This window comes from Felis catus, chromosome A1 (genome assembly GCF_018350175.1).
Source record: "Felis catus isolate Fca126 chromosome A1, F.catus_Fca126_mat1.0, whole genome shotgun sequence".
Classification (NCBI taxonomy): domain Eukaryota; kingdom Metazoa; phylum Chordata; class Mammalia; order Carnivora; family Felidae; genus Felis; species Felis catus.
Window position 1 is genome coordinate 77,030,491 of NC_058368.1, and position 13,655 is coordinate 77,044,145.

Consider the following 13,655-nt stretch of genomic DNA (forward strand, 5'->3'; position numbering starts at 1 on the left):
ATGCGGGAACATCGCCTCCATCAAGGATGGCCTGGAGGAAGAGCGCACTCACATAGCACGGAGAGAACTCTCTCAGGACTGAAAGATGAGAGGTGTTTATGGGGGTAAGAGAGCTGCAGTTGATAGAGGGTATATATTTTTTGAGCAAACTCTGTCCACTGCTCCCAACCCTGCCACCAACCTCGCAGTCTCCTTCTTGCCCGTCAGGAAGCACAGAAACGCGCTGGCATGCCATGGTTCTAGCAGTTTCATGGTGGAGGCTCAAAGAGGAATCCTGAGTTCTGATGGGGGTGGGCTGGGTCAGTTGACATTTCTTGGGTTGATAGCCCAAAGCAATACTAGCCATTACCTCGGGAGAGGAAACACCTTTAAGTCGGTGTGCGCAATGTCACGAGTGTATGCGATGTCCAGAAGTACCGGTTCTGCCTTTGTTGTGATTTCATAAGGCCGGAAGTGGGTACCCCACAACAAAAAGGGAGATGGACGTAGGTGTGGAAAATGGCCGAGAGGTCGCGTTTTCTCAAAACACGTTTGGCGTGGAAAAGACACACCCCTGCATTTGCTTGCCTTACGTGTTTATGAAACAATAAGAAGGACTGAATTTGGGAAATGCTTCAGGATAGGTCACCCCTTCCTAGTATATGTTTGCTTCGGCTTTTTTCCACGGTACGGTTTTTCATTTTCTCTATGCCCAGGTGGCTGTTGAGTTTTTTGCAGACCTGCGTAAACTGTTCGTGATATCGCTCCTTTAAAGCTGAGGCCTTGGTGTCCTCTTTCAGCCACATATCAAAAGGTAAACAAGTAGAGAAACTTCTCCTTTGAAGATTCGACATGAGTCTGTTACTGGTTAAATTTCCCTTGCAGAAATCAAACAGGGTTTCCTGTTGCGTGTTTACCAAACTCTCTTTCCCCATAAAATACAGAATACAGTGCTGCAATTTTCCCATTTGTTAATTTTCCCCAGTGAACTCATGCCTTCCCTTTAAATATCTTCTTTCTTGTAGTCTACCTCGTTTAGCGGTAAATGCAGAGGATTACAAGCATTCTTGTTAGATATAAAACATTCCAGGAAATTTAATTTCTTTAGTCATGGATTTTCGTCGTAATGATACTTCGCATTTGTATAACATCTCTCTGCTCTGAGAAATTCAAACCCCTTATTCATTATCTGGAGACAAGCATTATTATTGTAATTTTGCATCCTGTGTAACTGAGTCACCGGAAATGAACCAGAAATAAATCATACCTGGAGTGTAACTTGCAAAAGAATGTGACAGCAAGGAGAGACGATTGGAAACCGTCACAGCAGACCACAATTCTGCTGGCTCACCCTTTAGGGAGGAGGGGGACTTGATTTGGTCTGGGGTGAGAGTAGACCACAGGGGGGATGGTGGGCGGGGTGGGGGGCAGAGACACTGAGGAATGCTTACGGTCAGTGCTGTCACAAATGCTGGATAATGCTACCGAAAAGCTTCCTCTCCCTGACCTTTCTACGATGCACCCCAGCCTGTCCGGGCAGCACGGGGCCACCCTTTCCTGGGCCTGGAAGCCTGGCTGGGCGCTGAGCCAGGGTACAGATCCTTCTCTGGGCCTGGCTCCTGGGCCATGAGAACCAGTGTGGTCCTGATCTCAGCTGGATTGCTCATGGCCCTTTGGGCCTGACAGGTCTTCTGTCAACATGCCCGGAATCTTTAGGGGTCGGAGCCTTCACCTGCAGTGGTTTCCCTCCGATCAAACCAGTGTCCCAAAATAGATGTGATGTTTTTGACAAAAAGGAGCTAAGAAGAAGCCGTGAGGGGCAGGGTGGTCCCTTTCTTCCCCCTTGTGAGGTTGACGTGGGCCCTGAGTTTCTTAGTCTCCTGGAGGCTCCTTTCCCACTGAGGGCTTAGTGCAGGGCTCTTTGCTACATTTTGCCCCACTTACCAGGCCCAGCAATACTTGGGGTCCCCGGGATAAATACGGAATGGGTAGGAGCTGCGAAGGAGGGAGGGTCAAATGAGTCTCCTCCTCCCAACCTGGAGAGCACATCTCCCATCCCCCACTGCGGTCGGTGGAGGCTCCATATTCTGGCAGTTTCCAGTTGCTTCCATTTGTATTCCGCATTTCCATGTAGAAATCGAGGAACGGGTTCCGTTACAGCGAGGAATGCACACTAACCAACTCTTGAAATCGAAATAATCATCACAAGCAGAGAGAATGCTATCTGACCAGTAAATTATATAATTGAGGGAGTGCATGAATGAACTGGAAAGGCCAGACACTGGAGTAAGCTCCTTCATAAAAAAAAAAAAAAAAAAAAAAGGAAAGCCAAATGGGGGAGCCCGGGTGGCTCAGTCAGTTGAGCATCCCACTTCTGCCCAAGTCATGGTCTCGTGGTTCCTGAGTTCAAGCCCCCCCCGTCCAGCTCTGTGCTGACAGCTCGGAGCCTAGAGCCTGCTTTGGGTTCTGTGTCTCCCTCTCTCTCTGCCCCTCCCCCGCTCATGCTCTGTCTCCTTCTCTCTCAAAAATGAACATTAAAAATAATACTAAAAAAAAAAAGCAAAAGGTAACCTCCCTGGCACACTCACAAAGGGACTATTGCCACGAGGCCATAGTGGATTCATGTACCATGAATTTAGAGCAAGTTACTGGAATTTTGAGGGGCTTTCTAATTTGGCATCCTGGCGTTTTATACAATTAGCAGTAGCATTGGCTGGGGAGGCTTTGACAAAGAAGGCAAGCAAAACAGAACCAGGAAAAGAAGAACCCGCAAATGTGTTGCCTTTTTTTTTTTTTTTTTAATTTTATTTTGGGTGTCTATCGAACATAGTACAAGAAACTCTCATGAGAACTTCAGGAAAGGAAACATACCATGTCTGTCACTAAAGGGGAAAAAAATGTCATTGGGCCAGTGAGCATTGATTAGAACAATAAGAACTTCCTGGTGCCAAGAGTCAGAACAAATGTGTGAAAGGGGACCAAGGGACATTACCATACTGCGCCTTTCACAGGAAAATGCTAAATAAACCAAGGGATTCATGTCAATATTTGTGTAAGGAACCACGGCTCTGTCCAAGTCTAAGGCACGCTACAAAAAAAAAAAAAATTCTTGAGAAACTTTGTACAGTATTCCAAATAACAACAAAAATAATACACTTGGAGTTGGGGGTGGCCATTCTCATGGTAATGAAATGTGTTTCAACACTGATCCCTTATTGTGGGCTTTGGGGCGACAAGTCTCTGGGGCTCTAGTCAAAGGGAGGCAGGGCCCTGGCCCCACATTGTGTCCCCCTGTGCCTTTGTGTGTGTCAGCTGGGAGATTCTCAGGTCCTCAATGGACGGGCAGGGCAGACTAAATTAGGAACGATTGCAACTTCATTTACCCACAACACAGTTTATAAACAGCAAGTTCTTACTTGCTGCACATTTTATTTGTTAGGGTCACTGCTAGCAAAAGTCGAGCACACGGACCCACAGATAGGGCAGCTAGGCCTACAGTTGACCCAGTGGGAAGAAAATTGCAAACATCATTGAAATGAAATCGGACGGTGCCCGCTATCAAGGAACACAGACCCCCACGTGTGTGCCCTGAACCCCCTTTTGGGGAAGTTGCTTGTATCTTTTCAGTCTTGCTGAGAGGTCCCTCCTCGCCACTACTAGCCTCCTTTAAAAATCGGCATTTGGGTTTGGAAGGAAAATTCAATTATCCACATCTTTGGTGTCAGGTTTTGAGAGGGAATCCCAGGTTTTGGGAATCCAAAAAGGAAAGGAGAGAAATCCAAAGGAAAGAAACAACAACAACAAAAAAGCTTTCTCCTTTCTCTTTAGCAATAACAGAGAGAGAGAGAGAGAGAGAGAGAGAGAGAGAGAGAGAGAGAGAGAGGAGGGAATAAGATTCTTCTATTTTAACACTTTAGTGTATAATGGCATATGAATAATATCATTTTTCTGCCATTTATTCAGATGTGAAGGAACTCAGTGAATAATAATAGCTCCTGTCAAAGGTATTTATATTTAAAAGGTCTTTATGTAAAAAAAAATTTTTTTTTTTTTTGTCAGGGCTGGTTTGTCTCCAAGAGAATCCCACCATCTCCTAGCAACCAACCTGACCATCTTTTTGAATAGATGCTGCATTTACAGTGGGTGCATAACCTTTATGGGGAGGCATTTGCAAATTTAGCAGTGGGGACTCATATGCATTCAAAGCAAGTTGTTAAACTGATCCCAGAGCCAGACTGGTGATAGAAGTCTCAGGGGGTGCCTCTCTTTCTCTCTCTCTCTCTCTTTCTCTCTCAGCAAAACCACACACACATGATGTATACAACGTCCCCTTCCTCCACTGCCTGGGGCTCCCGTGTACTGAAAATGGAAAACGGCCCCTTCAATAGCCTGTCCACAGAACTTTTATATATTTAAGAAGAAGAAAAACAAGGAACTACAAAGGTTTTGCTTTGCAAATTACCCCACTAATGGAAAGATTATCACTCAAGAAAGAAGACGTCCAGCAGGAGCTCATTTATTAAAAAAATTTGTTTTTGAGAAAGAGTGATGGAAACCTTTGGAATTCAATCATCTCTTTTGCTACTGGGTTTTGATTATTTATAATATATTAATGTCATTTTCATTCCTTCTGAATCTTACAGTGGGGACTTACTGACTATTCGAAAAACATTGGCTAAGGCTCCTAATCTCTCTCTGAGATAAATATTGTAATAACCAAATTATACATGACTCATCTGAGACACAAAAATTCATAGAATGAGAGGAGATAGGAACAGAAAAGGTTTCCTGTGACTTCCAGGTCTAAGAGGTGTGGAACGGCAGAAAAGATATTATCACTTCAATGAAAGGCAATATTTGTTTCATGTAAATATTGCACCCTCTGAGGATGATGGCTTTAAAAGAACATTTCCCTAACTGAAAATTCTTTTAAAATGCACTGGCCAGAACCAAAAAGCACAAAGCTCTGTATCGCTGGTGGAGGCTTTGGAAAGGAGCAACCCCACACTCCCGTGTCCTCGCTCCGCCCAGGGCCAAAGACTTCAGACGAGGTTGTGACATTCCCCATCCCATCATCACGACCTCCTCTTTCCTCTTCGCGCACTTTCTCCTCCTGTCTTTTCAGGTTTCTGGCTTTCTTCAGCAGCCAGGCTGGAAACACTCAGATGACCGGACAGGATTCTTGTCTTATACTGAATCGTTTTATCGTGGTTTCTGTTTATTCGCCTTCCACGTAGCTGTGCGTTTTAAGTCTTCTCTTTCTTTGCTCCGAAAGAACCTTGTTCCCTTTATTAAAAGATTTTCAGGAATCTATCACAACAGCCCTCGCAATTTCTGGCACGCATCGCAGCTCCAAAGGGGCTTTGTCTTTGTCTCATTGATCTTCACATGACATTGGAGAGGTATAGGTTATACTTTATTGCCGCCACCATTTTTATACCTAAGGAAACTGTGCTTTGGAGGGTTGACCTTACTCAAGCTCGTGAAACTAGTAGCAGATGGTGTACCAGATTATAGGACGACCCTGTAGAAGTTGTTTGCTCTTGCCCCTAGATCAAAATACTTTGCAAAGAGAGGTTGGAAAGAAAGGTACTTCTGGAGGCAGACATTAGGTGAAAAGTTGGACAGGATGTGAAGAGATAGGAACCTTCTCGCACACTGTTGGTGGGAATGCAAACCAGTGCAGCCGCTGTGGAGAACAGGATGGAGTTTCCTCAAAAAGTTAAAAATACAGCTACCCTGTGGTCCAGTAACGGCACTACTCAGCATTTACCCCCAAAATGCAAAAACACTAATTCGAAGGGAGACGGGTCCCCCTGTGTTTATCGCAGTATTACTTACAGTACCCAAATTATGGAAGCGGCCAATTTATATGTAATGGAATATTACTCAGCCACAAAAAGGAATGAAATCTTGCCATTTGCAACAACATGGATGGAGCTAGAGAGCATAATGCTAAGTGAAATAAGCCAGCCAGAGAAAGACAAATACCATATGATCTCACGTATATGTGGAATTTAAGAAACCAAGCAAACGAGCAAAGGGGGGGGCGGTGGTGGGGAAGGAGAGAGAGACAAACCAGGAAACAGACTTTTAACTATAGAGAACACACTGATGGGTCATCAGAGGGGAGGGTGGTGGGGGGATGGGGGAAGTAGGTGATGGGGATTAAGGAGGACACTTGCCGTGATGAGCACAGAGAAATGTATAGAACTGGTGAATCACTATATTGTACAAGTGAAACCATTATAATACTGCATGTGAACTGTTCTGGAGTTCAGAAAAAAGACAAAAGTACATGGTATATCATTGGCCTGGGTTTGTCAAGGAACCCTGATCTAGGCCTTTGGAAGTCACCGAGAAGGCAGGGAGGAAGGACAAATCAAATGTCCCCCTTCTAGATGCTGCTTATGTGGGGACACTGACTGAGGACCCCCTTGGGGTGGAGGAGGCTGGGAGGTCCTGGGATCTGTCCCCCTGTACCTAGACCAGCCTTCTCAGCATGACCTGTAGGCTCAGAAGTGCATCATTAACCTCATTCCGGACCAGCTACGCCAGAAGTTCTGGGGACTGTTGCCCAGACATCTGTTTTCATAAGCCCTCCGGCCCACTCTTGTGCTCAAGTTTGAGCACTCCCTGCTCTCAACTCCTGCCCCCTATTACATCTGACTAGGAGGGCACCCTCATTCGCACCGTCTGAAATCTTAACCCTAAAAAAGACTCTCCCTGTCCTTAGCTCTGAGACCGCCCCGCCCCATGAGTATGTAGCTGCTCTTCCAGGAGAATATGGTTTTGCTCATACTTCAGACTGATGATCTCCTCTTCACTAACTTCCTAAAATGCGTTTGTTTTACTCCCAAAGTCTTTTTCTCGCCAATGTGAAATTTCTAACCATGTGTCAAAATGTAACCAGTTCCCAGGTTGCTGCAAGGTGCTTCGTTTACCTTGTTGGAATAGAGGGGGAAAGAGAAAGGAGAACGGTTCTGGAATAAAAAAGAATTACATAGGGGCACCTGGGTGGCTCAGTCGGTTAAGTGTCCGACTTCAGCTCAGGTCATGATCTCACAGTCTGTGAGTTCAAGCCCCGCATCGGGCTCTGGGCCGATGGCTTAGAGCCTGGAGCCTGCTTCTGATTCTGTATCTCCCTCTCTCTCTGCCCCTCCCCTGTTCGTGCTCTGTCTCTCTCTGTCTCAAAAATAAATAAACGTTAAAAAAAAATTAAAAAAAAAAAAGAATTACATAAAACGAATCAGAAAAGAATAAAAAAGAATTACATAAAATAAATTAGAAAGGAAAATGTTTTGAAATGTGTGTGAGATGGCGATATTGACTCGTTCTGGGAGTGTCTCCACAGAGCTGACACAGGACACAAATAGATGGCCTGTATGAGGCTATCATAACCGCAGAGCTGACTCCAGTTGCCTTCCGGTAAATATGAGACCGTGGATCAATTCAGTTAAGAATCTAGTTGATGCAGAGAGAAAAATAGGATGGGCTGTTTGTGGTTGTTAGGTTAACCTTCCCACTCACTCGCCTAACTGCACGAGACAATCTCTCTTAATGAACTGTCTTGCAATCCTAGAAAAGATTGAAAAATTATGTCATTGTAAATGACATTATCCGCTGTCCCAGTCATGACAGTGTTTAGAAGGCGTTGTTCCGTACATCCGTGCACACACGCTCAGATGAACTGCCCTTTTGAGTAACTGTGTCACACATCTATCTATCACATCAGTTTCCTCCCACTCGAAAGCTTTTCCATGATACATTCGCACGGGGCCAAACCAGACGGGAGAGGTGGGCTAAGGGAGAGCAACTTCACGGATCGTGCGCTCAGCGAAGATTTCCGGAGGAAAGGGTCACTCCAATAACGTTTCTGATTTCCGTCCAGACGTCCTCAACTCAGATAAAAAAAAAAACTGTGGGTGGAGGAGCAAATCTGAATACGGTTTTCTGTGTTAATCAAAAGGCATATAATTGAAGATTGAACTCGGGCTATAGCTTAATGTACTATTTCTGTGTTGTGCTATTTTAATGGCTCCATCTGGAGACAATAAAGCGACAAGACAAATAGTCTGTTGGTGAGTTTCAGGGCCTCTCTCTGATCCCCATTCATTCTCTCTCTCGTCAGGTTACCAATCCCATCCCCCGATTTTCCCCCAATTTACAGAACGTGAACAAATACATTTTTCATTTATACGTAACTGGCAGCCTGACTGAAAATAGCACAGCCACTATTAAGAACTTTTTCTTCAGTAGCTTTTCTTTTGCAGAGAAGAGGGAATAGTAACTCAACTGGGTTAGGAAGACCCAGAACTTAGTTACCTTTTTTTTTTTTAACGTTTATTTATTTATTTTGAGAGAGACAGCACAAGCAGGGAAGAGGCAGAGAGAGAGAGAGAGAGAGGGTGAGAGAGAATCCCAAGCAGGCTCTGTACTCTTGGTGCAGAGCCCAACGGGGGTCTTGAACCCACGAACCGTGAGATCATGACCTGAGCCGAAACCAAGAGTCACATGCTCAACCGCCTGAGCCACCCAGGCGCCCCAGAACTTTGTTACCTTTAAATGACACTTTTAATTTACTCCTTCTCAGGGTCATGTCAACTTTATTTTTAGTTTGCAGACAAGTATCTTTCTTTAGCTTCCTCTTGACCTCACTGCTGTCTTTTGGTTTCTTAAAATGCAGGCAGTTTTCTGGGTATTTCATGAAGGAAAGTTATATCCTGATTTTCAAATGTTCTGATACTTTAAAAAAAGGAGAAAGACTTCAAAGTACGTAAGTGGAATGCATTCATTGTGGTATTTGATCTGATTACTTATCATCATCAAGACTATTTATAGTTTTTACTTTTCTTCATTAATGTGCTTCCCGGCAATGCAAAATTGCTAAATTCATGGTTTCAGTTCCTCAGAAGATGATTCTGGATAGGAAGAAAACTATTCTGGAATGAATTAGAATGAAAATGAGATGCTTCAACAATCCAAAGGCCGCATCAAGGGTCTCTGCCATCCTGTCATTGTGAAGTTGTTAAGTCGAACAGTCTGGAAAAGAAATTAAAAAAAAAAAAACAAAAAAACGGTGTTCTGACAGCTGGACAGAACCCTCCTTCACCATCCAACAACACCTGTGGTTTTCTAGTCCACCTCGTAGAATTCTCGGGAAGGAATCTCTGCAGCTTCTTTGTTCTCCTAATTGTCTTCCTTAGTAGATTCCTAGAAGCGGGATACGGATGTCACGGTCCCTATCAGGATTTATCATTTTTCTAATGTAACGGAAGCTGATTCCTGTGTTATTTCTTTGTGGGTGCAGAGTAATCAAGGGCCAGAATTGTTGGTGCTACTGTAAGGATTACTTACAGGCACCTTGCCCCACACTGTCTTCCTGAGCTCAGTCAATAACTCAGTAGGATCATTTGAGAATCATTCTCGATGCTTTCTTCTCCCTCCCTATGCACTCCTAAACCACCCCCGAGTCCTCTGTACTTTTCTGGGCAGCTTTCCAATCTTTCCCCCTCATTCCCCTCCCCAGTCTCGCTGCCCTTAGCAAAAGCCATTTCAGTCCTACCTCCTTCTTGATCTCAATGGACTGGCCTGTCCTCTCGTCCTAAAACTCATCATCGGCTTCCCCTTGGATGAAGTCCAGGTCCCGGAACAGGTGTAAATGGCCCTCTACGTGTTGTTCTGACCTCATCTCTACCTACAAAACAGGACTTTGCGCCTCCCGTGGGGTCCTAGCCTCTCCTTCCACCGTAACAACCGGTCCTTGTTTTGTCCCTGCTCACTTACCTGCAGCCTGTCCAGATGCGGTCAGACACACCATGTCTTATTTGATAGTGTGTTCTCAGCACTTGTCATCCCATCCATAGTAAATACCCCCAACCCATCTAATGATTGGTAGAAAGGAACGGTCATTTTAGGCTGGGAGTGACGATGGATGGCTTCAAGAATGGTCTAGGACCTCATGCATGATACGTTTCAGCATCATCAACTAGGCTTAAATGATACTTGTTTGGATTAGTCTGATGTTTTTCCTTCGTTCCCTGATGTAACTGGTATTCTACTCTTCTTTCGTCGCTACTCATCCCGTGGGACAGCAGGCAGCGAAGATGCAGGCTGGGCATTGTTCCTGCCTCCCGAAGACAAGTCACACAAGAACGTCGTCCACACCGGAGTGAAGCATTGCTAAAGCATGAGGAAAACGGAGCTCTGCATCTCCCGCGACTAAAGCTAGGACCTCCTTTGTCTTTTGTAAGTTTATTTATTTATTTGGAGGGTAGGGAGGGGCAGAGAGAGAGGAAGAGAGGGGATCCCAAACACGCTCCACACTATCAGCGCAGGGCCCGATGTGGGGGTCAAACCCAGGAACTGCGAGATCATGACCTGAACTGAAATCAAGAGTTGGACGGACGCCCAACTGACTTAGCCACCCAGGAGCCCTGCTAGAATCTTCTTTGAATTCATAATTTATGTGACTCAATAATGTTCCTTAAGTTGTACAGTACCTATCCCAGACCTGGAGGTGGTGGGATGCTGGGGGTCGGTGAGGGTTTTCCGGTGGAAGTAATGGCGAGGCTGAACTGTGGAGGAGGAGGAGCAGGGTTTGATCTACGTAGCGATCGGGTGTGGGTCAAGACAGCTGGCGTCCTAGGCAGGTGGAATGTTATGTGGGATGGGCGGTATAAGGGAAGATGTGCTCTAGAAACCAGAGGAAGTTCGTGTACAGAGTTAACAGTGACAGACGAGGACAGAGAAAACAGATGTTAGGTTACACAGGGCCGTATAAGCCACTTTAAAGAGTTTTACATGGTGTATTTGAATGACAAGGAGCGGCTGAGGGATTTTAAGCAGCAGAGGGCAAAGCCACACTTGTGTCGTAGAAAGATAATTCTGGAAAGCAGAATAGAAATGGGCAAGAAGGGAGGTTGGAAGAGCAATTAGGACACTTGTAGAATTCTGGAGAGAAGGTAGTGAGCATAAGCCCACGACTGGGTGGAGGCGAGAGTCACTTAGCAAACAGAATAGATGCGACTTGTTGATTGGTTTGTAGGCAGATGGGAAGGAATAGCAAAGAATCAAGGTACTGCCCTGGTTCCCAGCAAGGGCAGCTGAGTCGATACTTACATCCCTCACTGAGCTGTAACAAGTTCCAGACCTTGTTGATCGTAAGTGCAGGTAGGCTCTCCCAGGAGAGATGTCCATTGGGCAGTTGGCTCTATAGGCATGAAGTTTGGGAGATTCACATGAGATAGTCATTGGCAGAGAGAGAGAGTTATGAAAATTCTTGGAATGAATGGGACCAGCCAGTGTGAGTCTTAGGGTGAGAAGGGAAAACACGTTAGGACATTTACTGGGGAGATTTTAATATTCAAAGAGCCGGCTGAAGCACACTCAGAAGGAACAGTCAGAGAGGCAGGAAGAAAGCAGAGTTGATGGCGGGGCAAGAAAACCTTGAGAAGAGAGAGTGGCCAGCCACATCAGAGCACGACAATGGTGGCAAAGGGCAAACCAGATTTTTGTGACCATCATCTCAGCAAAGAGATCAGGTCAAAGGCAGATTTTAGGATCCTGAGGATTTTAGGATACGTGGAAGGCGAGGAAGATGACTAGACAAATATAGATCATGTTTCCAGAAAGTTCGTGTATGAGAAAAAGGAATTCGCTAGGGAAGGCGACGGTTTTGAGGCTAGGTCTTCTTAATTTTCTCCCTTTCTTTGCGTTTCTTAAAACGAGCTGGCATGGACCCAGAAGAACAGTGGGGTTTGAAGGAACAGAATAACATGCTGATGACACTGGGGGGAGGGCAGGGCCGTGTGGGGAGGGGTCACCCTGGCGATGAGATTCAGCCTTGGTGTGGCACTAAGAGGGGTCGTCCAGACGAAGCGGTGCCTTCTCATGATTAGCTTTTCGCAGAGATGACCAAAGGTGCCTAGCAGGCTTCTGGCGAAGGGAATGGCCATTAGTAAGCGGCTGAATGAGGCGAGGTCTTGGAGGCACAGAGAGGACCAAAGTCTAGAGGGTTGGAGGACAAGGGACTCTTAGAAGTGGGAGGCATCTTGTCCAGCCATGTTCTCTGTGAAGGAGGAGGGGGGGTCATCTACTGAGAGAATGGGTCAGGGGAGGTCTGTGGAAAATCGAAGCTCTGGGGGCGCCTGGGTGGCGCAGTCGGTTAAGCGCCCGACTTCAGCCAGGTCACGATCTCGCGGTCCGTGAGTTCGAGCCCCGCGTCGGGCTCTGGGCTGATGGCTCAGAGCCTGGAGCCTGTTTCCGATTCTGTGTCTCCCTCTCTCTCTGCCCCTCCCCCGTTCATGCTTTGTCTCTCTCTGTCCCAAAAATAAATAAACGTTGAAAAAAAAATTAAAAAAAAAAAAAATCGAAGCTCTGGAAACAGCCTCCCTGGTGACCGGGGAAGGGAGGCGCCATGTTCTCGCGGTGCTGGTGTTCACAGCTGACACAAGACCACACTACCACGCAGACAGACCCTCACACGCTTGTCTCATGAAAATGGCGTGTGGGCAGGAAGGGACGTCGTCTCTGGAATGAAGCGTGTGTGAAATGTTTGCTGAGCCTCTTCAGGGGGATCGGTCAGACCGCCACACACTCAGGACTGTTTCTCTTTGCCTCTTACCTCTGCGTCACAAGCCTGAAGGCTCCGAGGGCAGCGGCCCCTGGTTCTGAGGGCGCACTCGCTTCCTGTTTACCACCACGGGACACGACTATTTTCCGAGCCATTCTAATGAGATACAATGCGTCTTGGGAAAACACGAGGAAACTGGGGATTTAAAAACAAGAAGGTTAGGTGACATGAGAACTCTCTCGGTGATGGATTCTGAGAAGGTGACAAGGCTAGCAGTGAGTTCACCAAAGGGCCCAGGAGCCAGGAGGGAAGTCCTCAGAAGGACCCCTTGGCATGGGGTGGCCGGTGCGTAGGGCATCCAGAGCTTTGCAGCCTCACATCCTCACCCATCTCCTTGCTTCAAGTTACGACTGGTCTATTTTTTTTTCACGATGATGGCAAATGTGTGGGCAGACAATCTCCAATCAAGCTTCCGACCCCTCATTAATTTGTAATAGAGTCGATCGTGGTCACTAAATATAAAACAATTTACCTGCACTTAGAAAGGAATCGGCTCAGTGCGCTGGGTGACCACAGGGCATTTGTCTATTCCACTTCCCCCAGGCTGTCTTTTCTTCCAAAGCCTTCTCGCTGGCACGCCTACAGAGAGGACCACAGACAAAGCTCCCAGCGCCCCCAAGCAGCCCCAAGCTGTCCACGGAGGTTGGTCTAGTATTAGCTGTTTGCTTTCATCCACGGCCCATTTTACTCCTCCCCGCCCTCTGCACCACTTAGGAGACACCGAAGGAACAACCTTATTCATGGCCCTCGAGCTACTGCTGTCTCAGGAACAATATATTCTTAAGCACTACATGCATCCGAGATTTGTCTCGATGTGGTCCGTTTATTTTAATTTGGGACTGTCAGTGGGAAAAAAAAAAAAGCAATTAAGCTCGTGACTGGCACAGCTAACGATTTCAGTCCTGACGTTACGGCCTTATCCCGACTCGTTTCACTATATATTTCTTCCACCTGTCAGATCAAAGTCTCAACTCCTAAAACTCAGCCATGCTTTCCTTAATTACTTCACACGATGAATTTGCAAAGGATAGTTCTATGTGAT

At 46.1% G+C, this 13,655-nt stretch overlaps 1 long non-coding RNA gene across 8 annotated transcripts in view; it reads left to right on the forward strand.

Annotated features, from left to right (window-relative positions):
- LOC123384902 overlaps positions 1–13,655 on the forward strand; it is a 221,585-nt gene that overhangs the window by 93,038 nt on the left and 114,892 nt on the right. For 6 of the 8 annotated variants that reach the window (XR_006596671.1, XR_006596679.1, XR_006596682.1 and 3 more), the window contains exon 3: positions 10,074–10,227. This is a non-coding gene — a long non-coding RNA (uncharacterized LOC123384902). Of the gene's footprint in view, positions 1–10,073; positions 10,228–13,156; positions 13,415–13,655 lie in introns of those variants that run through there. The other 2 variants (XR_006596646.1, XR_006596649.1) reach the window with 2 other exon arrangements.